Source organism: Callorhinus ursinus, unplaced genomic scaffold (assembly GCF_003265705.2).
Source record: "Callorhinus ursinus isolate GAN/ISIS: 27379988/994484 unplaced genomic scaffold, GSC_fseal_2.0 scaffold15, whole genome shotgun sequence".
NCBI lineage: Eukaryota > Metazoa > Chordata > Mammalia > Carnivora > Otariidae > Callorhinus > Callorhinus ursinus.
Genome location: NW_027397077.1, coordinates 10,168,979 through 10,196,817, shown reverse-complemented (window position 1 = coordinate 10,196,817; position 27,839 = coordinate 10,168,979).

The window sequence follows — 27,839 nt, the reverse complement described above, 5'->3', positions numbered from 1 at the left end:
TTATACGCACAATAATAAGATTTACAATATAAACTTAAAAGCCTAAGAAATACAAGAGGTTTTTTAAATTCTAATTTTAATATATCAAAGGTTAAAAATCAATGTTACTTATCAATAATCTCTTTTGTGCACAAAAACACCTTTGAGGACCTTAAAAACCACATTTAACAAGGGGGAGCAGTATATCTCTTGGTTTAGATAGGTTGTCTTTCAACAGGCATGTATGAAGTGCCTACTGTGTACCAGACACTATGCTGGGTGCCAGAGATTGAGGAATTCACAAGCTCCTCATGCGGTGTTGACACGAAAATTCTAAAGCCAACCTGTACAGGTGTTAGCCAGGGAACCAAGAATAGTGAGTCGCTTAGCATTCTCCATAAAATAAAGGCCTCCTCCTATGTCAGGGTACCATTTTGAAATAGTAGAACATAACAGATATAGGGATCGATGTTTGGCTTTTGAGTTTCAAAAGCGTCTCCTTAAATTAGTCAAAAGATTTGCCAGAATGTATGGTAGGGAATGAGGGAATGGCTTATCCTGCCCAACAGCACTCCTACTCCCCTGCTTCAGGCTAGATCAAAATTCCCCAGTCTTGGAGGGAAAGAACAAGTGGGAAAAAAGGGTAGGGGGGAGATGCTGATACATCCTTTGAGAAGGGGCCTTATGTCCTGTCACTCTGGCCAAATTCCTGGTGAAGGAGGACAGGTCTCCCCTAGATAATTTAGGACATTTGAGAAAGGGAGAGCAATGCCTTTATCCCCAGGGAGCCCATAGGTTACAAGACCCAGAGTTCCCCAGGGCCTGTGTGGTGAGGCTTGTCTGGACAAAGTGATCTTTACCAAGTGGCTTGGGAACAGCAACATGGTCCCAGGTGGCCCTGAAGGACACAGAAGTGTGATCTCCCCAGCCAAGTGTGGGGCTGGTGTATTGGCACCGTGCCATGGTGCCATAGGCATCCTCCATGCCTATCTACTCCCACCCTGACAATGGCCCTAGGAAGGAGGCAGTCTCAGGATCTGTACCAAATGTATGAAGAGACCAGGGCTCTGAATTAAATGACATACTCAAGGACACACCGCTTGGCAGTGGTTGGAGCGAGGACTGGAACACATCCCTCTAACTCATATGTTATGTTGCTCCCCATTAAATTATATATAATACCTATCAGCTTTCTTGGGAGATGGATGAGGTGGAGACCTGTCTTCATCCCTTGTGGCACAGAGAATGGCAGCAGACCAAAGGCAAGAACCTAAGCAGAGAAAAAGATAATTCAGGCCCTGACTCAGCATTGTTCTTGATGACAGTTAAGCTAATGGAAGGTTCAAAACAAAGCCAAGAAAATTCCTTTTCCCTCCCTTTGCTGAATAGGATCCGGCTGTTTGGGGGTCATCGAAAGGCTCCGGCGCATATGATTAGCATGGGCCCCACACTGCCCCTTGTGCCCTTCTCAGCATTCCACCCCTCAGTCTGCCTACTTGTACAGGAAGAACCCCACAGGAGGGGGGTAAGGGATTTACCTTAAAGATGGAGATCAACTTTGGAGCATATTGTTAAGAGAAAGAACGATTACAAACAGCATGCATCGGAGGATCCAGTTTTGCCTACTGTATGCATGTGAATGCATTTGCACAAAGAATAGGCTCTCTCCAGGCAGTGGAATGATAGGTAATTCTGTTGGCTTCAGGGCCGTAGAGCCAGGTGGTTACGGTGCAAGACCCCAGGGCCAGCCGGCCTGGGTTAGAATCCTCACTCTGCTTCTCATTGGCCATGAGACATTGGGTGAAATGACTGAAACTCTCAGGGTCTCAGGTTTTTCTTCTGTGAAATAAGGGTACTAACAGAACTTCCCTCAGAGGGCTGTCATGAGGATTATATCAATTGTCCCTGAACTGTGTTCAGCATATTGTTCGGCACATGGCAAGCACTCAGTTATTATATGGGAAGAATTCCTCCCCTTTCTGTGAGAGGCCATAACCCAGCTTCCTGGTTTCATACCTACTTTACAGACCACCTGCCCTAACCTCCTTCTCCAGCTATGAAATCCCGGAACCACAATGGTGACGCTCAGTCCGGAGCCCAGAACTCCAGCTGCCATTCCGGTCTCCCTCCACCCCTTCAGGGACTTCTCCCCTCCGGAGCATCCTCTGAGCGAGGGTGCCTCAGAGGGTCTCCCCTGTCACTTGTCAGTCCCCTTGGGTACTCTGTGCTCAGACAGGGAGAATCTGGCTATAAACAGCTGTGTCAAGGAAATCCAAACAAACCCTGTCAGATACTCCTAATCTGAGAGGAATTCTGTGTTCCACCTAAGTTAAGGCACTGACAACGTAGACTATGAAAAACTGCAGAAACTATTACATTGTTTTAAGAATCGTATCACAAATATATATTCTAAAGAGAAATATTATATCAGATCGAGAGAAAGAAGAGACAGAATCTAGACACAACAAGACAGAGACTTATCTCAATGTGAAGGTTTGTTTTTTTACTTTGAGTCACATGAGTATTTGACAAGGAGAAACAGAATTCCATGAGACAAATTTTAGGGACCTTGCATAAAACGTTCTTTGAACTTGTGCCTCAGCAGGGGGCGGTGAGAGAAAACAGGGTCTCAGGTTTTTCATCTGTGAAATAAGTGTACTAGTTAGACTTAGACTAGACTAAAGATGACTTGAAGTTCTTAAGAACTGTAAGTCTGAGGGCTATGGAAGTAGACAGACTTCAGTTTACACACCTTCTTCTCTACTTGCTGTGCAACCATGGGCAAGTTATCTAACCTCTCTGAGTCTTGGATTCCTTACATGAATGATGAGGACAATCCCTAACTCACAGGGTAAATGTAAGAATTATGAAAAACAATACATATATGATAGTCCCTTCCTTACTTAGAAAACTACATCCTGGGGCACCTGAGTGGCTCAGCTGGTTAAGTGTCTGACTCTTTTTTTTTTTTTTTAAGATTTTATTTATTTATTTGACAGAGAGAGAGAGCGTGCACAAGCAGGGTGAGTGGGAGAGGGAGAAGCAGGCTTCCTGCCGAGCAGGGAGCCCAATGCGGGGCTTGATCCCAGGACCCTGGGATCATGACCTGAGCTGAAGGCAGATGCTTAACGACTGAGCCACCCAGGCGCCCTAAGTGTCTGACTCTTGATTTCGACTCAGATCATGATCTCCAGGTCAAGAGATGGAGCCCGGTGTTGGGCTCTGCACTCAGCGGGGAGTCTCCTTGAGATTCTCCCCCTCCCTCTCCCTCTGCCCCTCCCTGCCCTGCTCTCTCTCTCTCCCAAATGAATAAATCAATCTTAAAAAAAAGAGCAAAAGAAAACTGCATCCTAAAATCAATTAGCAATTTCTGCTTAAGACTTATGAATTTCATTCGATGATAATTTGGCTCTGAGGAAAAGGCATATACACAAAACCTGGAACCTGAAATTATCCGGACTTAGGTTTAAATCCTATGTCTGCCATTCACTTCCTTGTAACCTTGAACAAGTTGCCTCAGTTTCCTCAAGTGTACACTGGGACTCGCAGTAGTAATTAACTCAAAGCGGTTAAGGATTTGTCAAGTATCTGGCATGACCCTTAACATTCTAAAAATGTTGGCTGTTATCTTTGGTTTTGTTTCCATTTTCCTAAGAATTATTCATATAATTGCCTTGTACCTTTCTTTAAATTTATGCCTAAAGATTTTCCACTTCACAGCTTGGCACATTTCTACTGCAACAAATTAATCCATGTAAATCTTGGACAAAAAAAAATGTATATATATATACATATATATATATATATATATATATTTGCTTAGCCAGACCTAAGAAACTGACATGAAAATAATAGAGAAAACAGTTTCTCCATTTTAAAAGCACCTGACCCAGTCTAAGACAGCTCAAAGGGTCCATCTGCAGACTAAATGAAGAGATCACGAATATGTCCAGTAGAAAATTACTACTCAGTCTGCTCTGAGAGAGTCTATAAAGCCCCTGGCAGCCCAATTAAGTGTGGGCGAGGAGGGAATGAATGTTTGTTAAGTAGCTACTAGGTGTCAAGGGTTACACTTATATTCTCTGACTTACCAATCATATCACCACATCCAGGCACATCACAACTAATGCCAGGCACAGTGGGGTTCTTTGTGCTCTTTTGTTCTTTTGAAACATTTCTTTGAACACTTAACAGAGCCTAACTCATCAATCCCTCTCAATAACACTTCAAAGTAGGATTTGCCATCATCTATTAAACAGGGAACTGAGGCACAGGGAAGCTAAGTAGATCTGCCCTGGGTCACACAACTAGTAAGTAACAGAGGCAGAATTTAACCCCAGCACTAAATTACACTGTCATGTTAGTCGACAAGCTGTACCACCCAAGTGAAGCAGCGATGGGTTGGCCACTCTGAGAATATTGTGTGTTAGATTGCTATAGTGATTAATATACATATTGAGGGGAGGGGATGGGGGGTTGCAAGGGAAATCTGGCCATTATAAATATTACTATTATTATTGTTATTGGATTAGGTAATACATTCATGTAGTTCAAAATTCAGAAGGTACAAAAGGTATGCAATAAGTACCTTCTATCTCTGCCCATGCAGTCAACATCTTGCCCTGGAGAAAATTGCTGTTAATTTCTTGGGTAATTTTCCAGAAATTCCTCATGCATATACAAGCAGATAAATACACACACACACACACACACACACACACACACAAAGATTCGAGGTAATATTCATGCATTTCTGTGCCTTACTCTTCTCCTGGGACCCTGTACTGGAAACCACCCCATATATAGAACTTCCTCATTCCTTTGTGAGGGCTGCCAAATACTCCATTGTGTGATTTGTCCTCTATTGGATATTTAGGTTGTTTCCAGCTCTTTGCTCTTACCAATAATGCAGCTATGAATAACTGTTTATAGGGCATTTTTCATATTTGAGACTACATCTGATAACATCCTAGAAGTGGAATTGCTGGGTTAAACACTACGTGTATTTGATAGGTATTCTCTTCTTCTTCTCTGCAGAGATCAACCAAATTTCAAAATATGTGATCCCTGTTATTCTTATTTATGAGTGTCTGGATCTGTTTGATTAAATGTCCTTAAAATTTCAACTGCTTATCTGCATGACCTGAGATGCTGATGCTGATAAAAGGGCAACTTCTAAGCATAGCTAATGATTTCAAATTTTTATTTTCATCAAAAGGGTATTTCCCACTGATGGGTCATGCAGACAACAATGGAAACAGCACCCCCTAGGGTTGTGCACAACTTTATACGCTGACCCTGGTTCTGCCTGAGATTTCATTTAGAAGTATGGGGGAGGAGATGTTCTATTTAGTGTAAAACTCATTTAAGACCCCTCCAGCCCCACACTAGAGTTGCCTTATAGATGCTGCTTGATGCTAATAGGTGGTGGCTGAATCTCAATACTCCTTCTGAGAGCCTGCAAAAGTCCAGGACATTTTTACAGCAATCTCAGATGACCTAGCTGAAATGACACTTTAAACCAACAGGAAGGCCAGATGTCAGTGGCATCTTGTCCTTGTCAAAGAACGAATGCAGAGTATCACTGACCTATCAGCTTTTGACCCCTGGATGTTAAATTATCATCCATAGGAAGTTAGATGGTGGTACCCAGGGAGTCCTGTCTTGGAGATGGAAGGGGCAGCCTAGTGGAACTTAGCTTCATTAGATTTAGATACATTCACAAGTGTTTATCACTCATCCTGTATTAGATGCCTAGAATTAGCTGTGTTTTGCTTTCCAGTGAGCATCCCAATAGCCTAAATTAGATTTGAGATCAAGCTGATATCCACGGGCCTGGCCTGCGGAGGCTGGATGTTCAGGGAATAGGAAGGATCTTTTATACTTCCAGCGGGACAGCTTGGCACCTGGGGTGTCGGAAATGAGATGCTGTGGAGGCTGCCATATTCACTCCTCTCTCATCTCCAGCATCTTATCTTTGCCTTCACAGAAGAGTGGCCACAAAGGAGGTGCCAGGAGGAGGGAGGGTGCTAAAGCACTGTGGATGGAGAAGGATCGTGTCTAATCCCCGCAGCGGCAAGAGCTCAGCTCTAGTGATAAAAAAGATCTAGCAGTAATCCAACCTCTCAACAAAGAGACTTAACATCCTGAGGGGTGAGATCCACTCAGCCGTGCAGGGTCATCAGCTGATTTAATCCAGCCTGGGTTTGTACAGATTGAGTAAGTGACTATAAACCCCTCTCTGCTTGGGTTTCCGTGACTGATCACATTTTAAGAGAGTGAATGAATGAGGTAAACTCACCCTCTAGCCTTATTTTATGTGATTTTCCTATCTTAAAGATACAGTTTATTAAATAAACGAATTATGCCCACATTGCTGCTAACCTAAATGCAACCATTTCTCTGAAGTCTGGAAACCTGTCACTCTCTCCAGTCATTTCCCTACATTGCTGTGTAGTGTAGTGACACCTAGTGGGAGACAGAAGGGGAGCAGGAACCTGACAAAATTTGTATTTTTGGTGACCATTTGGATGAAGGTTACAGAAACTGCGCCTTGGGCTGGGGCACCAGGTCCAGTTTAAAAGCTCTTGTGTGTTTCCTCCATTGCTGATAATAAATGTAGCCTTATCTCCTTTTAAAATCTTTATGACCCGAATAAGGCGGAGAGGTGCGATGTCAGTAAACCCTATTCTGTTCAAAACACTTCTTCCACAGAAATGACACTTGTCTTAGGCCCAGGAGAAGACCGAATACAGCCATTCAAAGACTGGAATGCCTAAGGCAGTTACATCAAGTAGCCCCATGGCTGGCCAGGGTGGTTTAAGAATAGGTGTGCTAAGAAACTGCCTGTTTAGTCTCATACTAGGGAAGCTGGAAAGACTTCTCTGCCTCCCAAATATTTCTTTCCTCACCCATATCAGTGCCTGGATTTCCATCTTTGTAGCTCATTCCTTTGGCACTGGAAAACTTTCCGCCCTTAATAACACATGCTAAGTGCAAATGACTTAATAGTTGGAGCCTTGCTGACTTTCTGCAGAAGGTAGAGCTGAGACCACCTGACTTATATAGAAGCTAGAATGGGAATTTATACGTGGGATCAAACTAGATGACCTCAAGAGTTCCTTGTATGGTTACAGTGACTAGCTGAGGTCTAGACCCTGATGAAAAAAATGGAGCAAACACAGCCGTGGGGAAAAGGATTGGGGTGGGGGGATGAGAATTAAAATGAGAGGAAAGGTAGGAGGAACTCAAGACCCCTTGCCATCTCCAGACTGTGGTCACATGCACAGCGCTTCTGACACCAAATGCATAGTATCTTTTCAATACCACTTCTCCAGGTCCCTGGAACCAGCTAAGTGTCCTGTAATTCAATTCAATTCTCACACTAGCTACCTAGAGTAGCATCAGTCCCACAAGACTGCCCCCACTTTAGATGCCAGTCACAAGTCCCGGGTTATCACTTCCAATCAACTGTCAATACATTCAGGGGTCCCCACAACCTCTACTTGGGCTCAATAACTCACCAGAACATCTTACAGAACTCAGGAAACACTTTACTTACTATTACCAGTTTATTATAAAAGGATATTACAGAGGATACAGCCTTTATAATATGTTACAAATGAACAGTCCGATGAAGGGGTGCATATGACCAGGTCTAGAAGGGTCTGGAGCCCAAGTTTTCCTTTCCCATGGAGTTGGGGCATGCCACCCTCCCAGCACGCAGATGGGTTCACCCATCCAGATGATAGCATACGAAAGACACTCTTGTTGATGTGGGAAACAAAGGCAAAAGAAAAATGTCCTCCTACCTACAGCCCATTGACAAGTCCTTGAAACAGGAAGAGTGACATTCTTCTAGGAACGCAGCTGTCTCGATGTTAATACTTTGCTAAGGGCAAAAGGCGATCTTACACCGAGACCGACCCCCAGGATCCTGTAAGTCTACCTTAACATACAAAAATTCCTTTGGAAACTTCCTTTATCTTTACCCCCCAAGGTATATGTTGTCAGTCATCCTGCAAGCATATGACCACTGATACTCATCTGAAGGGTCTTATGACGAAGGCTTTATTAGACAGTAATAAATGACCTTTTCCCAACAACAGCTAGTCCCCTCAAGGTCCAGGAAACTCTTGCTTCCAAAATTCCTTAGAGACATAACACTCTCCCTCACCCCCTCCCAACTTGAAAATGTATAATCGGCCACTCCTCATTGCGTAAGGGACAGGCAGGGCTAGGTAGGGAGAGATCGGTAGGGGCTACGGGATCAGGCTCACAAAAATCACGAAGTGTGGAGGCGTAAGGAAACCAGAGATAAAGGAACAAACCAGACCACCGTGCCCTAGGTGTCAGAGGCGGGGTCGTCTTATAACAGCTACTTGTGACCCACCAAGAATCACCAGACCCTAAAAAGAAAGTGAGCCATTAAAGTTGTTATTACTAGTCCTTACTCAATGGTGCTCTCAATAGAGATGTTAAAAGGATTTAAGTTCCCTGGTTAGCCTTCAATAAAAGACCAACCGTAAAAGCCCCCAGTTGCAACCCTGTCAGGACTCCTCCCACTCCTGAGGGCCTTTTTCTGTAGCCTTGTTTAATAACTATCGCTTTACTCACTCTTCTTTGTCCATGAGATTCGTTGTTCTGCTCTGTAAGGCAAGAACCTAGCTCTCCCACTTAACTTCATCATGACCCCAGTGCCGCTCTTTCTGCCCACGGGCCCTGTCCCTACGCTTTCATAACCACCTTTTTGCACCAAAGAAGTCTCAAGAATTCTTGACCATAGGCTTCGAACCCTAACATCTTTCCTGCATCATTGTCACTCCTGAGATTCCAAAGCTTTTAGGAGATGTGTGCCAGAAACTTGGGACTAAGGTCAATTATTTATTTGTTATTACGTCACCCACCCCACAGTCCCCGTTCAGGTTCCAACCTTTAAGTACTCCAGGATATTTTTAAAAAAACCTTTCTCAGTGAATTTTGCAAGGTCCAAACCATTCAACTGATACTTTTATTTATTTATAAAAACAGAAAACTCTGCCCTCAGAAGCTGAAGACGAGCATCAACCAAGAAAGAATTCATTGAAAACTTAAGCAAACAGGCATTATTTGGACAACTAGAACTGCAGTGCAGGAGACATGAATTCAGATAGAAACCTGACTCACGCTCCGAGAAAGACAAAAATGGGATAGAGTTACAGAGGTGAAAGGTCCTCTATGCAAAACAGGGATTGAAACTCGGTTAATTGGGATTGGTTGGGCGAATACGCAAATGAGGGATTGAAACTTGTCAAATCAAATTGGCTTTTTTCCAAGCTAAGAATGCAAAAGAAGCCAACTCAATAGAATACCAAAGATTCAGGTATTATGGTGAGGAGGGAGTTAAGTCCTGGCTGAGGGCTTTCACAATTCCTCTGACTAGGACAGGCAAAAATCCCTCCTCCCTTATGGCCTCCTGACCCTATTTTAAGAGACATATAGCTAGGGTGCCTGGGTGGCTCAGTTGGTTAAGCGACTGCCTCTGGCTCGGTTCATGATCCTGGAGCCCTGGGATCGAGTCCCACATCGGGCTTCCTGCTCAACAGGGAGTCTGCTTCTCCCTTGGACCCTCTTCCCTCTCGTGCTTTCTCTCATTCTCTCTCTCAAATAAATATATAAAATCTTTAAAAAAAAAAGAGAGACATGTAGCTAGGTTTGCTTGCTCTAGTTTGAAATCTCTTTTTTGATAGATTTGTGAATTGTATGAAATATTTGAGTATGAAAATATATAAAAGGATAATATATTGTGATCAAAGGTGGTTTGTCTCAAGATGCAAGGTTGTCTTAATATACAAAAATTAATTGATGTAGTTCACAGTATTAAGATAATAAGAGAAAATCCACATAATCATTTCAATGTATGTAGAAAAAGCACTCGACAAAATCCAATTCATGATTTTTTTAACAACTCAGAAAATTGGGAGTAGAAGCCTACTTTCTCAATCTAATAAAGTGTATCTATGATAAACTACAGCTAAGATCCTTCTTTTTCTTTTAAGTTTCCTAACCACTTACTTATTTTTCTGTGCACTACTTTTTTATATCTTCTTTTCCTTTGCTTCTTTCTTTACTTCCTTCTTCTTTCCTCTCTGTTTCTTTTCTTTTCTTTTTAATTTAATTTCAAGTTAGTTAACATACAGTGCAACGCTGGTTTGTGGAGCAGAATCCAGTGATTCATCGCCCACATACAGCACCCACTGCTCATCCCAACAAGTGCCCTCCTTAATGCCCATCACCCATTTAGCCCTTCCCCCCACCTGCCTCCCCTGCAGCAGCCCTGTTTGTTCTCTGTATTTGAGTCTCTTATGGTTTGCCTCCCTCTCTGTTTTTATCTTATTTTATTTTTCCTTCCCTTTCCCTATGCTGATCTGCTTTGTTTCTTAAATTCCACATATGAATGAAATCCTATGGTGTTTGTCTTTCTCTGACTGACTTAATTCAATTAGCATAATACCTTCTAGTTTCATTCACGGTGTTGCAAATGGCAAGAGTTCATTCTTTGTTCACCAATGCACCAGAAGTTCTAGCCAGTGTAATAAGGCAGGGAAAAGGAAATTAAAAGGTTCAGATTGAAAAGGAAAAAGCAAAATTGTCTCTACAGAACATGCTTGTTTATGAAGGAGTTCAGAACATACCACCCCAAAATATGCCACTTTGGTATATTGACTATTTTGAGCTGAACACGTTTGAGAAACAATAGATGTGGGAAGGGTTCTCTGCCCTCCCCCATTTTATCTAAAAGCAGATTATAAATTTTCCAGTGAGATTTGCCTGTGTCAGGAAGAAAACATGCTTATCACCAGACACTGGGATGGACCAGGAGTAAAAACCTACTAAAGAACCTTATCTTCTGGTGGACTCTGAAAAAAAAAAATGAGGGTTCTAGAGGGGAGGGGTGTGGGAGGTTGGGTATGGGAGCCTGGTGATGGGTATTAAAGAGGGCACGTTCTGCATGGAGCACTGGGTGTTATAGGCAAACAATGAATCATGGAACACTACAAGAAAAACTAATGATGTAATGTATGGTGATTAACATAACAATAAAAAATTAAAAAAAAAAACCACCTTCTGGTAGCTTCCTTCCAAATATCCCATAGTCACTCTCCCACAGTTTAATGCCCCTTCACTAAGCCCCTTTGTCTTATTACATCCCAATTTATTGTTTTTGTTTAAAAGGGTATACAAGCTTTGGGTCCTAATGGCTTCCTCAGGTCTTCATTTTCCTTCTGAAGACACTTGTATACATGTAAAAATATGAAATAAAATGTGTATTTTTTCCCTATTAATCTGTCTAATGTCAGTTTAATTCTTAGGTCCAGCACAGAACCTAAGAGTTTCTTGTAAGATCTCTATACTAAAAACCATGAAACATTCTGAGAGAATTTAAAGATAACCATACCATGCTCAACAGATTGGATGATTCAATATTATTAGCATGTGAATTCTTCCCACATTGATCTATAGATTTAACACAATTTCAGTTATACTTCCAGCAACCTTTTTTTTTTTTGGTAGAAATTGAAAAGCTGAGTCGAAAATGTATATAGAAGTGGAAAGGACCTAGAATATCGAAAGAAATCTTGAAAAGGAAGAACAAAGTTGGCAGTTTGAAATGAATAAAAAAATGAAATTCTGATGGATGGGTACAGGGATGGATTGATGGAAAGACAAAGCAAGTATAATAATGTTAACAGTTGAAACTAGGCAGTAGAGGGGCGCCTGGGTGGCTCAGTCGTTAAGTGTCTGCTTCGGCTCAGGTCCTGATCTCAGAGTCCTGGGATCGAGCCCCGCATTGGGCTCCCTGTTCGGGGCGTGAAGGCTGCTTCTCCCTCTCCCACTCCCCCTCCTTGTGTTTCCTCTCTTGCTGTGTCTCTCTCTGTCAAATAAATAAATAAAATTTTTAAAAAAGAAAGAAAAACTAAGCAGTAGATATATGGGTGTTCCATTCTTTAGACTTTTCTGTACATTTGAAAAATGTCATCATAAAATGTTGGGGAAAACTTGTATGAGTTTTTATTGAAGGTCTTTTGGGAGGGAGGGACTGCTTAAGTCACAACACACAGAAAAACCTTCTAAAAACCCTCTCCTTTTCTATTTTCTAAAGTCCCACACCTAGCTTATCACTATAATCGTGCATAATTCTCCTGTTCCAGAATGTGAGGAAAAGTATCTACTTTTTTACAATAAAAAGAGAGATCTTAAAATGCAGATATCAAAGGTAGAAGCAAGTAAAAACACAAAGACCTAAGGCAAGTAACCAACTGCCATCCTCACTTGATAATCACAGGTTGTTTCTGACCTCAGATGGTAATTTAGACTTGGCTCCAAGTGACTACAATGTACTTCCAAAAATCAAATTTACCTTCAACAGGTGAGATCATTCCACCACTAAGGAAATCTGAAGCAATATGACTAAGGCTAAGTAGGACAATCAGAAGGAAGAATTTCAAACATGTTGTACACAGGAACAGCATTATCAGAATAGTATAAAAGCTCACAAGATAACTATTTTGAAAAGGACCTCATCCAACTGGAGGTAGACATTAAAAGAGCCTTCTAAAGTAATTACATTATTTCCCATTCTGGCAGAGAACAATAATGGATGTCCATAATGATAAGCCTGTATTATCAAGATTAAATCACAAGTAGTCTACCGTTTACTACAAGGCATTATAAATAATTTCAAAGACTTCCAATAGAAAGAATAAATCTTTAAAAGTTCTGATGCTGGAATATCAGTTATCTGATGAATTTACCATGTGGGATAGCTCCGTGTATTTCAGAATATCATATATTACTAAATTCACTTCTGAATACATCTTGACATTTTGTTTCTTCTAGCCTGGGATATGATCTTCAAGCCAAGATTCCAAAACATCAGTTATTTCTACAGGTGCACTGAGAGACATCACAATGTGACCATCAGAGATTTATGTTGTAGCAGCAACAGAATGACTAAAAGGCAATAAGAAAATTATGTCTATTTCTGTTTGAACAGTCCATCAAATGGATAGTAAATCTAATGAAAGATCAGTATGTCCAAGTGGTGTTTTGTGGAGTTTGGTATTTATGACATATTCCTAAGAATAACTCATTTGAGGGACGCTAGAGAGGCTTAGTTTGTTGAGCGTCTGCCTTTGGCTCAGATCATGATCCCAGGGTCCTGGGATCGAGTCCTGCATTGGGCTCCTTGCTCAGCAGGGAGCCTGCTTCTCCCTCCGCCGGCAGCTCCCCCTGCTTGTGCTCTCTCTGACAAAAAAAAAAAAGAATGATGCATTTGATACAGTAGTTGTAGATGATACCTATGTGGTTAACTCTCTGACATTCACCCTTTCTTCCTCCCTGGGATTCTGGTGAGGACCGAAGGTGAACACCTTTGTAACACACTTACCGCAGTGTCTTACACATTAAGTAAGTGCTCAGTTAAGTGCAGGCTACTGTTATTTTTTATGTGGGGACAGCATTTTAAAAAGTGTAACATGAGAATCAGGAAAGAGAAAACAAGAAAATTATGTTTCTGTTCATCAGTCCACACCCACTTCTCATTTTCCCAAAAACTGTCCAAAATGTTTGGTGTTAATTACCCAAATGTGTGGGGTTTTGTTTTCATTTCAGTTCAAGATTTAGGTTTTTATCTCCATTGATTTCAAATGATATAATTCAAATACTCTCGTTTAAAAAAAAATAAAATCAAACCAAATTGAAACATGTTAGGGTAAGATGAGGAAGCTCCCAAGTCTTGTCCCAAGTCTTTCCAAGGGATATCAAGCCGTATTTGTACCTCCAAGTCACTCATCTCCATAGCAAACAGTGTTCACATACCACGGCCTCATCCTGGGTATTTCAACAGAAGATTTGATTCTCTTAGTCACTGCATAAAAATTTCAAGTCCTCCCACAAGTGAAGTTCTCTCTGCAGCTTTGATAATAATCTCAACACATTTGAAAGGAGTTGGCAAACCCACCCACCCGCACTCCCCCCAAATGCATGTATCTCTGGGTGAATTTAGGAATTCAGGAGACTCCTGAATTCCAAAAAAATTTTGGAGGCACAATTCCATCAAAGAACCTGGAAATAGGAGACTCAAAAGCTCACTGCCATAGCCACCCATATGAGTCACCCAACTGTTGGAAGCGGCTCATTTCTTCCTGTCTGTCTGTCTCTCTATTCTGCTCTAAGGCATATAGTAAAATGGGGGCCACAATTTAATAAAAGTATCATGAAGAGGCTCCACAAGGCTGGGAGGCCTCTCTTTCTTTGTCTATGCAAGTTATCACAAAGGCTGTGAAATGAAGAAAGTGGCTCTCAAAATTAAATGATTCCATAGCAAATATGCCAAGTGGATGATTAAAATTCAGCAGGATATCCTTGCTGCCATTCTACAGGTGGTTTTCTAGGCAGTCATTATATTTTGTGAGCAATCTGTTCTGTAGCTCTTGATATTCTGGAAGGATTGACGACATCTAATACCTTTCAAATAGAGCAGTTTTCAATTTAGCTACATTCAGCAACCTACAAATCAGTCTGCAAGGCACTGTGAGGAAGATAGCTTTCAGACTTCAGCTATGTTGCCGGTGGATTTTGTTGAGAACCGTAATGTACAGATGTTCTGAGACCTTTCATGAGCCATAAGTAGAACATCATCAAAAGTCAGCTTCCCTTTGAGCGAGACACATTCAAGGGAAAACTTAGCCAGCAGCATTACGTCACAGGACTTTGTAAATAATGGGAAGAAATGAGGCAAAGGTGCTATTTATTTCCTCATTGCATGAAAGTAGATCTCCACTGAGAAAAGATGCACGACATAGAAATGATCTGTAAATTCTCATGAACTTTGAAAATGGCAAAATGAAAATAGTCACAAAATATTCCCATTTCTATAGCCTTCTAGAGCATTGTTGAAGAGTTGGTTGGCTTCGAAAAGATCTTGTAAGTAATGTGTTAGTTTGCTAGGGCTGCCATAACAAAGTGTCACACATTGTGGGGCTTAGACAACAGAAACTTACTGTCTCACAGTTCTGGAAGCTAAAGGTCCAATATCAGGGTGTCAGCAGAGCTGGTTTCTTTTGAGAAAAGGATCTGTTCCATGCCTTCCTCCTTGGCTTATGATGGCCATCTTCTTCATATGTACCCTCATGCCATCTCCTCTCTGTGTGTATCTCTATGCCCAGGTTCCCTCTTTTTGTAAGAGCACCAGTCATATTAAATTAGGGCCGGGGGCACCTGGGTGGCTCAGTTGTTAAGCTTCTGCCTTCAGCTCGGGTCGTGATCCCAGGATCCTGGGGTCGAACCCCACATCGGGCTCCCTGCTCAGCAGGAAGCCTGCTTCTCCCTCTCCCGCTCCCCCTGCTTGTGTCCCTTCTCTCGCTGTGTCTCTCACTGTCAAATAAAAAAATTTTTAAAATTTAAAATTATAAATAAATAAATTAGGGCCCACTCTAATGACCTCACTTTAACTTGATTCCCTCTGTAAAGACCCCATATCCAAATAAGGTCACATTCTGAGATGCTGGGATTTAGAACTTAAACACATGAATTTTGAGAGGTACACAATTTAACCCATAACAAGTAATTTAAATGTTCTAAAGCTATCTTCAGGGGGTGCCTGGGTGGCTCAGTCAGTTAAGCATCTGCCTTTGGCTCAGGTCATGATCCCAGGCTCCTGGGATCAAGTCCCGCTTCAGGCTCCCTGCTCAGTGGGGAGTCCGCTTCTCCCTCTACCCCTTCCCCCACTTGTTTTCTCTCCCTCTCTTAAATAAATTAAAAAAAAAAAAAGAATGTGTTTCAAAAAATAAAAATAAAAAAATAAAACTATCTTCAGTGATATGATACATTTCAAGACATTCCTAATTTTCCTTTTACTGTTTCTTTTAGTCTCATTATAAACATAATTAGCCTCAGCAAAATCAGTTTTGGAACTACAACATAGTGTCTCACATATAGTAGATGTACAATAAATGTGTTGATTTGAATTTGATTTTTTTTAAGATTTTATTTATTTTATTTATTTGTTTGAGAAAGAGAGAGAGCACAAGTAGGCAGAGCAGCCCCAAGCAGGGGGAGTGAGAGAGGGAGAAGCAGGCTCTCTGCTGAGCAGGGAACCCGATGTGGGGCTCGATCCCGAGACCCCGGGATCATGACCTGAGCCGAAGGCAGCCGCTTAACCGACTGAGCCACCCAGCCACCCACCCTTGAATTTGAATTTATCGTAACCCTAAGAATGAATCTACCAAATAGTCGTTGGATCCCATGGCATTAAGCAGATTCCAACTGACTACAAAACACTTGATACCTCCAACTGTTCAGATACAACATGAATTGTCTGAGCACGTTGGCCTGTGAATTTTCATTCTGTAGAGTTTGCAGGTTAAATATGGCCCTAAGTCACCAAATTTTTTGTTGATAAATACATGATTATGTAGAGTGGCAACTCCACAAATACGGCTCTTCTCCCTCCTCTAATTTGTTGTTGCTGTTTGTTGTTTGTTCAGTGACTTTTTGGAAGAAATTCTGTCAAGGTTGTATCCTTTGTCATGTGAAGTCACTGACTCTCTGCCCAGTTAGCTTGGTGGTCAGAGATTTCTTTCACTGTTGGAACCAGTAAGTTTCCCACTGCGCTGAGGCACTCTGTGGGTTGGGGCAGGTCTTCAGTGTTCAGTTAGGCAGTTGGTGATTACCCCTTACCCTTTACTTACTGCTTGTGCAGACTTTCAAGATCAGCCGGGGTTGAGAACTTAGGGCCTTCTGGGGTCTTTCTTGAGCATGCAATCAGCCCTAGGCATGGGCACAGCCCTAGTCATACAAGGTGACCTTCTAGATTCCCAAGAACATGGTCAGAGCTTTTCAAAGCCCCTATGATCATCTCATTGCCCAGTTTTTCCTTTTAAGTTTTTGGTTAGCCTATTGTTTGTCTCAACTATTATTCACTGATGCAGGTGGTCACAGAGTTAATCCATTACTTGTAATTGTTTTCAACAAATGCCCCTGGGAAAAGTCTCCCCTGCACTCCATGAGTTCCGGCAGCCATGTAATTGGTGTCTTTTTTTTTTTTTAAGATTTTATTTATTTATTTTTTTATTTATTTGAGAGAGAGAGAGAGAATGAGATAGAGAGCACGAGAGGAAAGAGGGTCAGAGGGAGAAGCAGACTCCTGGCTGAGCAGGGAGCCCAATGTGGGACTCGATCCCGGGACTCGAGGACCATGACCCGAGCCGAAGGCAGTCGCTTAACCAACTGAGCCACCCAGGCGCCCCCCATGTAATTGGTGTCTTATAGGGAACCTCCAGACAGGTCAAATAATGACAACTTTCTATGAATGAGGCTTTAGAGATGAGTCAACCATTCCGCCCCTCTGGTGATGGTCAGGCTATCAGCTAGCTCCCCAGGCTACTGCAGAGCTCGAGAGGAAGAATGGAAATAGCACAAGTTAACATGCCAGAAAGATTGCTATTCTTATTGAGATTCAGTCACTTTTCTTGATTAAATGCTCTCCAGATTGCTGCAAGCCTTTGGTTAATTTCCACAGTTCTGAAAAAGTTGATTCTGCCCGTTTTGGCCAGTTTTCACATTGCTTTTATGGAGAAGAGAATTTTTGGAGATTCTTACTCCACTGTTTTTGCTGATGTCTTTCTAGTGAGTTATTTTTATGATTTTTTTGTAAGTTAAAGTACTTCTTAAAAAGTACTGTGGTAATAAGGTGATGATGGTATTTGGTACTTCCCCAGTTCCCAGGAAACTTATCACATTATCATTCATCACATTACCAGAACAGTGGATTTTTCTCCCATGGGTGTAAGTTTTGTTGTTTTCTCTTCTTTACTAAATTTTTATTTTTATTAAAATGTGTTCATCGATAGATTAAAAAAGAATTATCAAGAAATATCAACCAACTACAATGTATTTAGATCCTGATTTGAAAAATGAAAACTGAAAAAGAAAAGTGACAATTAGGAGGGGATTTTAAACATTGGATGTTTAATGATATTGAGAAATAATTGTTAATTTTTTGTTGGTGGGAAATTAACATTGCAGTTATTTGTATTTTTAAAAGTCCTTGTCTTTTAGAGATGCATGCTGAAGTATTTCAAATAAAACTATATAATGTCTAGGAATTGCTTCAAAAAATAATCTGAGGAAAACAGGGAAAGTGGATGGAAGTGTGCATGAAGCAAGACTAACGAGAGCTGGTGATTGTCTAAATTGGGTAATGGATACCAAGTTACACTATTCTGCTTTTCAATGTTTGAAATTTTCCGTAATAAAAGGCTTGGCACATTGTTGTTGTTTATAATGTTATGTTTCTTCAAGCCTGGGCTTGTGAGGAATTTTAGCAATTTCTAGTGGGTATAACTTAAAGCAAACCTTGTAAACAGGTGGTCCTTGGGTTATATTTGGCCAATAGGCATGTTTTGTTTAGCCAGCACTATTTTTTTTTAAGATATGAATTAGTTACCAACATTTTAACACTTTAAAACAGGGAAATTTCAGGTAATCATCCAGATTTCAAGCTTTTCTTGAAACCATCAGAAGCTCTGGCTATACCAGACCTGCATCCCACATGGTGACAACTGCCTGGAGTGGAAAAGTTTCTGTACCCTTTAGAGAGGAAAAGCACTCTCCATTTGCCACAGTTCCCATTTTCCTGGCCTTCGCGGTCACCCACATATGCCATTCCTGTCTTACTGTGCTTCAAAACCTTGTTGACAATGGGAGATGACAGTGAACAGTATTCAATAATTTACTTGAGTTTAATCAATGTACAATGCATCTAGACATTTTGTTCTGAAGAACAAAAATGGTTTAAGATATAATATTTCACCCATGTACAAAGAATTCAAGAGACAGGAAAATATCTTATGTAGGACTGGATGCCAATTACAACACTTGTAAGGTGACAGTCTACCAGCTAGGCTTCAACAGGCAGATAGCAAAGTTAAGTCAATGACAGAGCAATTGTCTTCCATAAGATAAATTATGGAAACAGGATGCTTAGAAAAAAACAGTCAATTCAGTTAAGGAGTGCATTTTTTGTGATTAGCATGGGGTATTGGATTCAACACTTGCATACATAGTGTGCACCTGACACTAATATTCTACCGTATGTTAACTAACTGGAATTTAAATAAAAACTTTAAAATACAGTCAATTCACCATAAATCTTATTAGGTTTAAGGCATGGGATCACTTGGGAGATCTGGCTAAAGTGGAAGGATTTGTGAGTGACAGATGCAATCTCATGCATCCTTCATTTCATTTCCAGCCCCTACCGCTCCTCTCAAGGTACACTTTACAAGATACACTTCAACTGCCACTTCTTGGGAATTCTTTTCTGACTCCCGCCAGGGAACAGGCACTCTTCCTCCTCCACGTCCCAGGGGCACTTCGTGTGTGGTTCTTCCATGACACGTGACCTTCCTCAGTCTTCCAGGAGTTATCTGTGCTTCCATCAACCCCCTTTTCCTTGTGGAGAATGGAAGCTCCTTAGGGGCAGAGACTCTGCAGCCAGGCTGCCTCGTTTTCAATGCCACTTGCTACCTGTGAACAGATTACTAAATCTCTCTAAGCCTCAATGTCCTCATCTATGAAATGGACCTGATAATCGTACCAACTTCATAGGGTTATTAGGAGGATTCGCTGAAGTCAGACACGTGTAACAGGATGTTAAGATGGACATTTTGACGGCAGTGTCTGGATAGAACAGATACAACATTTTGAAAAAGGAATGATAGCAAGATTTATCTTTTCGAAGTAGCCATCTGAACACCAACTCCTTGTCTCCGGCTGCCAGCCATACCACCCTAATGTATCTGACAACCAGCTCCTGAACTCCCTAGCGCTTCTTCGCATGGGAATGCAAAAGAGTTCAAGGGAAGAGATTTTTAAAAGGTGGAGTTCTTTGGGGTTAGTTATTCCGTGATTCCCACCCTAAGGAGAATGGGTAGGGAGCTCCACTACTTTCATCTTAAATCACCAGAAGAAGGTTTTAAGGAAACCACCTAGAAAGATGAATATGTACCCCTGAGTTTTGGAAGGACTGTTAGGTGTGTTTATTATATTTAAACAATGCAAGAAAAACAAATAGTGTGGATGTTAGAAAGGTAGTATGTTAGTAACATCTAAGATGTGTTAAAGATAAAGGGAATAATGGACTACATGATTTTTTTAAAAAATGAAATAAGCAAGGGTACATCTTACGGATAGAAAAGGATGGACAGGCCAAGTCATAAGGTAGGGAATGGATCATGCCACCTCCAGATTGACAACTGTGTTATCCCCAAATTGTTCATCCACCTGTGATACCCATTATGGTCCCATTGTGAACACAGTGTTCTTCCCAAGATATGCACATAAAACCCAGTGCTGCTCGACAGGCTAACTGGCAAGCTGTGGCTAATGGCCAGGCTCAGTGTGTCTCTGACAGAGCAAGCATGTTGGCTTTAAGCACCTTCTACATGCTGAGCCTCTTTGCTCATTTTCAGATCTGGTTCCTATAACCACACCATCAAAGGGGAAATTGATGTGGCAAGGGGACTGGGGATGAGAGGGGACCTACGAACAATGAGAAACAAAGGATTCAGATAATGCAGTCTTTTCACCCTAAGGTGTGATACACCTACCCATCTGTTTCCCTTTGTTCTTCTTTGTGTGTGTTAAATTGATTGACTAAATCATGTCATTTGAGCATATTTTTGTCTATGAGTGATTCTATTTTGTAACCTCTGGGATAGCTTGCCAGGTAGTATACTAGAAGCTACCTCCGCATCAAGGTAATTCCTCACATGACAGACACACAAAGCTGGTGTCCTCCTGCGTGGAAAACCTAAAAGGTGAGGAATGGGTCTGGATGGCTGCTTTAAAAGCAGGACTGAAGACATCGCTGCTACTATGTTGGACTTGGCTGGCACTCCCCAAATTTGTCAGGCAAAGGATGTGGGAGGGACCTGGGATTATGCTGATCTGGCAGCCTGGCAGGGTGCAGGGACATCAGCAGCAAACGCTAGAGGTAAAACACGGATTACCAGAAGCAGAGGAATGAGCTCTGAGCAAGCCAAGAGCAGGAATAGAGATGCTTTTGGTCTTTTTTTTTTTTAAGATTTTATTTACTTATTTGAGAGAGAGAGAGAGAGCACAAGCAGGGGGAGCAGAAGAGGGAAAGGGAGAAGCATAGGATCTCTGAACAGGGAGCCCAACATGGGGCTCGATCTCGGGACCCTGGTATCAGGACCAGCAGCGCCAAAGGCAGATGCCTTAACCAACTGAGCCACCCAGGAACCCCGATGCTTTTGGTCTTATCAAGGGGGCTATTTGTGACAGATTCTCCAAAAATTGAAAGAATTTCCAAAGGATCCACAAAAGCTGGGTTTAGAGAACACCGACTCAGATTATGGAGGACCATAGGTAAGAAGTTTTCTGGTCCTCTTTGCTTCCCCTCCCATCCCTGGAAGAATCTGAAACCCCAGTAAGCCAGCCCCAGGAGGTAGAGGAGAAAGCTGGACTGGTGACAAGAAGAGGGAACTGCCAAGTCATAGACACTTCCTGCCTACAGCAAGCCTCACCTGGGGAAGGGAAAAGCCTTAATTTTCCATCAAGATCAGGAGTTTTACTATCATTTTAGAAATGGACATTTTTCTTATTAAATTTAGATAGTGTGAACTATGACAAACCAGAGAAGTCATGGGACTTGCCCAGATTTTCATTTAGGTGCCTAGAAGAACTAGTCCCACTGAACTAGCGGGAGACAAAAATAAAATTATCATCAGAACCCGTAGTTCTAGCTTGCTCAATACAATGTTACATATGGAAAGTGCTTAGAATAGTACCTGGCATCTAGTAAGTCCTAAATAAATATTAGCTATTATTACTACTTGTGCCATTGCCTAGCATAATGACTTGTACACAGTAAAAGCCTAATAAATGTTTTATCGAGTTAAACTAGAATTCATAGTAGTGGTAATTGAATAACTTAACGGATCTTTAAGATCTAGAGCAAAAAGTAAAGTGTCCAGAACTTTTCTGAGGCTCTCTTCTGAAATCTACAGCTCATTAAAAAGGATAGAAAAGAGAATACCCTAAAGCATCCCAAGGTCTTTTTTTCTGGCTTATATTATAAAAACTAAACAGGTTCTGAAATAGGACTCACATCATCCAGAGGATCAAAGGAAACCATTTCCTTCACTAGTCTTAAATTTCAAAAGTAATTTCTTTAGCCCTAAGACTGAAATACTGCTTATTGAGAGAGAACTAAAGAAAACAAATGGCCCATAGAGAATATCCCAGAGCATGCTTGGTGGGCACCGTGCAGACAGATCCTCCCAGATTTCTTGTAGAACCTAGGCATAACCCACGGTCTCTGCAACCCTTCTCCGCTCTGTTTTAAAAGGCAGCTTAAGTCTTGCATTTTACTGTATACTGTATATTTTCAGTGTTGACTCCCTGTGTGCTATTTCCAGAGAGTGCTTTCTAGCTGGGAGGCAAAAATCATTGACTTGGATTCTAATTTATCCCCCTGAAAGTAAGACAGTTGCCACGGCATGTTTTCTATAGCATCTAAATTCTATTAAAGGAAAGGATTTTTAAATCAAACACTCACACAACAAACTTTTGAGTTTGTTTTTGTGGATTTATTTTTTTGTTTGTTTGTCTCAAGTTACTTGCCATCATATAAAATTCCATAAATTTTCTGGATTAACAGTTCCTTTTTTTTCCAGCATGGTCCAAATACCAGCAAGATGATTCTACTGTCTGTCAACAATCAAATACCCAAAAGAAGGGCTAAAGATCTATAAAGGTCCATAACCTTTTTTGAATGCTTTAAAAACTTTTTTTTTATTTAGTAGTATGAGAGGACTGAAAAAACATGTGTTTAAAATGAATGTTTTTGTTCAGTAACCTTGCCAATGGATCATTCACATAATTTGAACATGCAAGTCTCCATTTTGATCAGCTGTCAGGATTATTTTGAGCTAACTAGCTTGGAATTTGAAACTATGTTTACTTGATTCTTACCAGACTCTATTGGTACTTACGGAAAACCAAAAAACACTGATGAACTCATGAGGCTTGCTGTAGGCAGGAAGTGTCTATGACTAGGTGGTTCCTTCTTGCCACCAGTCCAGCTTTTTCCTCCACCTCCTAGGGCTGGCTTACTGTGGTTCCAGCCTCCTCCAGGGATGGGAGGGAAGCAGAGAGGGCCACAAAACTTCTTACTTACGGTCCTCCATAATCTGAGCTGGTAGTCTCTAAACCCAGCTTTTGTGGATCCTTTGCAAATTCTCTCAATTGCTGGGAATCTATCACATGTGTATACTTTCACAGGTATTATGCGTATATTTTTGTGTACAAAAACACTTAGGGATAGCAAACACAATTTTATTAAATATAATGTCTTTTAAGTTGTACTCCAAAAGTTAACAACCACTTGAGCAAATCCTTTAGTTATTAATTTCCTATCACTTCTGCTAGAAAGAAATATTTTTGGGCAATTTTTTAAGAATTGCCCAAACCATGGGGTGCCTGGGTGGCTCAGTCGGTTAAGTGTCTGCCTTTGGCTCAGGTCATGATCCCAGGGTCCTGGGATAGAGCCCCGCATCAGGATCCCTGCTCAGCGGGAAGCCTGCTTCTCTTTTTCCTTCTGCTCCTCCACCCCTGCTCTCTCTCTCTCTCTCTCTCTCGCTCACTCTGCTGTTTCTCTCAAATAAATAAAATCTTTAAAAAAAATTATAAAGAAAAGAATTGCCCAAATCATTAAATGAAACTAAAGATGAACCCTCAGTTTCTAACAAATGTAACTTTTAAAAAATTATTGGTATTTTGACTGATTTTTATTGCTATTTGATATTATTTATATTTCTAATAACAAAAGGAATACAAATTTACTGTTGAAAATTCAAGAACTATAGGAAAGCACAAAGAAAAAATAGAGCTCTCATGATCCCATTTTTAGTGTATTTCCATATACACGCATTTTTTTTAAAGATTTTATTTATTTATTAGAGAGAGAGAGAGAGAACACAAGTAGAAGGAGCAGCAGAGGGAGAGAGAGAAGCAGGTTCTCTGCTAAGCAGGGAGCCCGATGTAGGGCTCGATACCAGGACCCTGGGACCATGACCTGAACCAAAGGCAGATGCTGAACTGACTGAGCCACCCAGGCACCCCTGCATTTTTTTTTGCACTGATATACTGTACATACTTTGTAATATGCTTTTTTCACTGAACATAGCATGAATGGTTTCCCATTACTTTAATGGACAATATGCTATTGTATTCTAAAATTTAGTCAATCCCCGTTGCTGCAGTTCTGTGGCTTCCATTTCTTCCTTCCAAATAACATGGGGTAAAGATCCTTGCACATACATCTGTTTGAACTCTACCATTGTTTCTTTAGAAATTCTAGAAATGGAAATGTTGGGTTAAGGATATGAACATTTTCAAAGCTTCAGATGGAAAATGTAATTGAGCATGGTTTCGTTGGAATTTTACATGTCTAAAAACAGTGACTACAATGAAATGACTAAAGTCATATTCTGGGTGGCTTCCCTCTGCAAGAACAGCCCCAAAGCTGAACTCCCTGGTACCTGGTTAGCCTATTAAGTCCTAGTGTGAACTGTTTGTGCTGCCGCTTCTGCCACAGCTGTAAGCTTGAGCAACAGCCCTTTGGTCTCGTGTGCCAGCCCTGTTGGCAGCCTCTGTATCTGTTCTGCTCCCCTGCCAGCCATCTGACTATGGCACAGGAACTGCAGAGATCAAACAGGTCAGCGACCCAAGGTGACTCTATCCATTTCCACTTGCTTCTCTACTTTTCTGGGCATATGGTCTTCAGCACACTTGTGAAATGTCTCAGTCTGAACGTGAAAGACTGGGTGCCACAACGGAGAAGCTAAATACGTTCAAATTGAAACGAGAAAATAATATGAAGCAACACATCATCAGTTGCCAGATTCCATTTTCAGAGTCTCTGTTTCATACTTCCCATCAAAAACAAGTTAGGGTTTCATAGCAAAAAAGATGAATTACTGATCATGGTGAAAGATGAATTTGTGAAGTTAAGAACCATCTTTGACTTTGGGTGATATTAACCAAGCTGCTGTGTTACACAGTTAGTAAGGAAAAATGATGTTGAGGCATCAGCAATAGCCTGTCTGGCCACTGAGTTGAGGTGACAGAAACCTCCTCCAGTATCCTTTTGAGCCTGGCTAACAATCTTTCCAAGGAACACTCATCACTGGGCCATAAAGAAATTTCCTTTAAGAGGCTATAAAATAAACCCTTTTTCAATGAACCTGCCAATGAAGGAACCAAGAATGTCAAGCCAAAGTATGGTTTTATTTATCTGTTTGGTTGTGGAAAGATTAAAAGCAAAATGTTTATTGCCAAAATAATTTTTTTAAATCACGCACACATTTTAACTTACTATTTATAATGACCCTTTCTGTTCTCAAGAAATAATGTGTTTTGACTATATTAGGAAAACAGTTGTTCTAGAAAATTTATTTATACATACATAACAGAATTGTTAAAGCCAAAGGCAAAGCAGTGTTTAAGACTTAACCTAAATTGCCACTTTAATTTGGTTAAATAAATGCATCAACTTCCATTCTGCTATGGAGAATTAAGTAATATGCTATGAAATTCCTTCAGAGGACAACTAAGAAGATAATATAGATATATTATAAATAATAAAAAAAAGACATTTCCAAACATCAGAGAGCTAATAAGTGAGGAATTGCTTGGTAAAGATCCAAGAGAAGATGAACTTGAAAGAGGTGAGCCTGTCATGAAAGTTACTATTACCCAAGAGGAATTTGCCAACCAGTGCTTACAACATCCTCACTAAACTAGAGGATCAAAGTTTAGCATCCTGAGTTACATGGGAAGAAAGAAGATGTGTTCTTCATGGAATATCCATTGGTATCTTTTGATTTCTTATATCATGCTCAGGTATCACATTATTTTTTTAAAGATTTATTTGAGAGAGAGTGTGCATGCATGCACGAGCAAGTGTGCATGCACAAGCAGGGGGTGGGGAGGGGTAGAAGCAGAGGGAGAAGCAGACTCCGCACTGAGCAGGGAGCCCAACACTGGGCTCAGTCCCAGGTCACGACCTGAGCCAGAGGCAGATGCTTAACCGACTGAGCTACCCAGGTGCCCCGCTCAGGTATCACATTAAAGCAGAAACAGATCTAAGGACTATAATTAAATGCTCTGCCCTGAGCCATTTAGTGAAAAATAATAATGAATCATATGTTCCTTAAGATCAATGGACACATATCTCCACTCTAATTTTTCCAAACATAAAAGTCAATGTTATCTTGAGACTTATAAACATAGTAATAGAATGTACATTTCTATTTCTTTACTCCATTTTTCAGGATCCAGAGATAAGGCTTAGAAAGCAATACTTTTTTTGTACAAGGGAATGCAAGTCTAAAAATATTAGAAATATGCTTTTAATGATCAGTCAAAAAATGAGACACTTAAAGAGCTAAGATTTCTGAGCCTGAATGCAATAAAGAATACAAGGCAATAACTGTAAGGAATTAACACATAAAAGGTTAATAATGACTATAAATGCCAAGTATTTTCCATGTTCCCTAAAGGCAATATTGAGGGCATCTTATTGTTTTAATGCAACCCAATATCCCTTCCTTACCTTGTGGTAAACACTATTCCTCTGCAACTCCCAAACAATGTGGAAGGGGCAGAAAGCAGTGGGATTGACTCCAGCTCCTGAGGTAGCTGCCTTCTGCAATAGCCCATCCCTCCGGCCAAGGGATTGGTGCAGAGATGGGAAGGTGATTAACTTTGAGGCTTAGGGAAATTTTATGCATTGGGATGTCTGGAGAAGAAAAACTAGAGGAAGCTATTTTGCAACTTTGAGAAAACTGAGACACATTCAATCTCCAGAAATGACCTCCCCTTCTATGCTGAGTACTATTGTTTTAATAATTGTTATTGAGTGGAGAGAAAGTATAGTACAGGAGTCAAGGGCACAAACTATAGAGACACACTCTTGGTCTTAACCTCTGCATTGCTTCTTAACTAGCTGTGTGACCTTGGGCAAGTCACTTGAGCTATTTATGACTCAGTTTCCTCATCTATAAAATAGGAATAAGAGTAGAATCCACTTAATAAGGCTGAAGTTTAAATGAATTAATCCATGAAAAGCATTTAGAACATTGCATTTGCACAGGGTAAGTGCTATATAAATGTTAGCTATCATTATTGTTATTGTAAGAATTAAATGAACTAATAAATGGAAAGTGCATAGAACAGTGTCTGACACAGGGTTTACTATAGTAAACCCTGTGTAAGTATTATTCATTATGATGCTGACTTTGGCAGCGCGTATACTAAAATGTTATCCAGTATTAAGACCATTCATTCATTCATTCATTCAACAAATATATACCGAGTGTCTTTTCTGTGCCAGGCCAATATCTTCATTCTAGACCAGCAGTATCCAACAGAAATGTAATGTGAACCCTAAATGTAAGCCAAGTATGTCATTTTAAATTTTCTAGCAGTCACATTAAATAAGCAAAAAGAAATAAATAAAAGTACTTTTAATAAAATATCTTACGTAATCCAATATCCAAAATGATGTAATTTCAACGTGTAATCAATATTAAATAATTGAGACACTTCACATTTTTTTCATTTTAAGTCCTTCTAATCTACTGTGTATTTTGTATACACAGCACATATGAACTCAGCCTAAGTAGTTAACATGCAGTTCTAGACATTGAAGGTTAGGGAACTAGAGGAAATGTTGTCTTTATCCCCCACCCACCTTGCTACTAATTACACATTTTTTTTCAATTTGC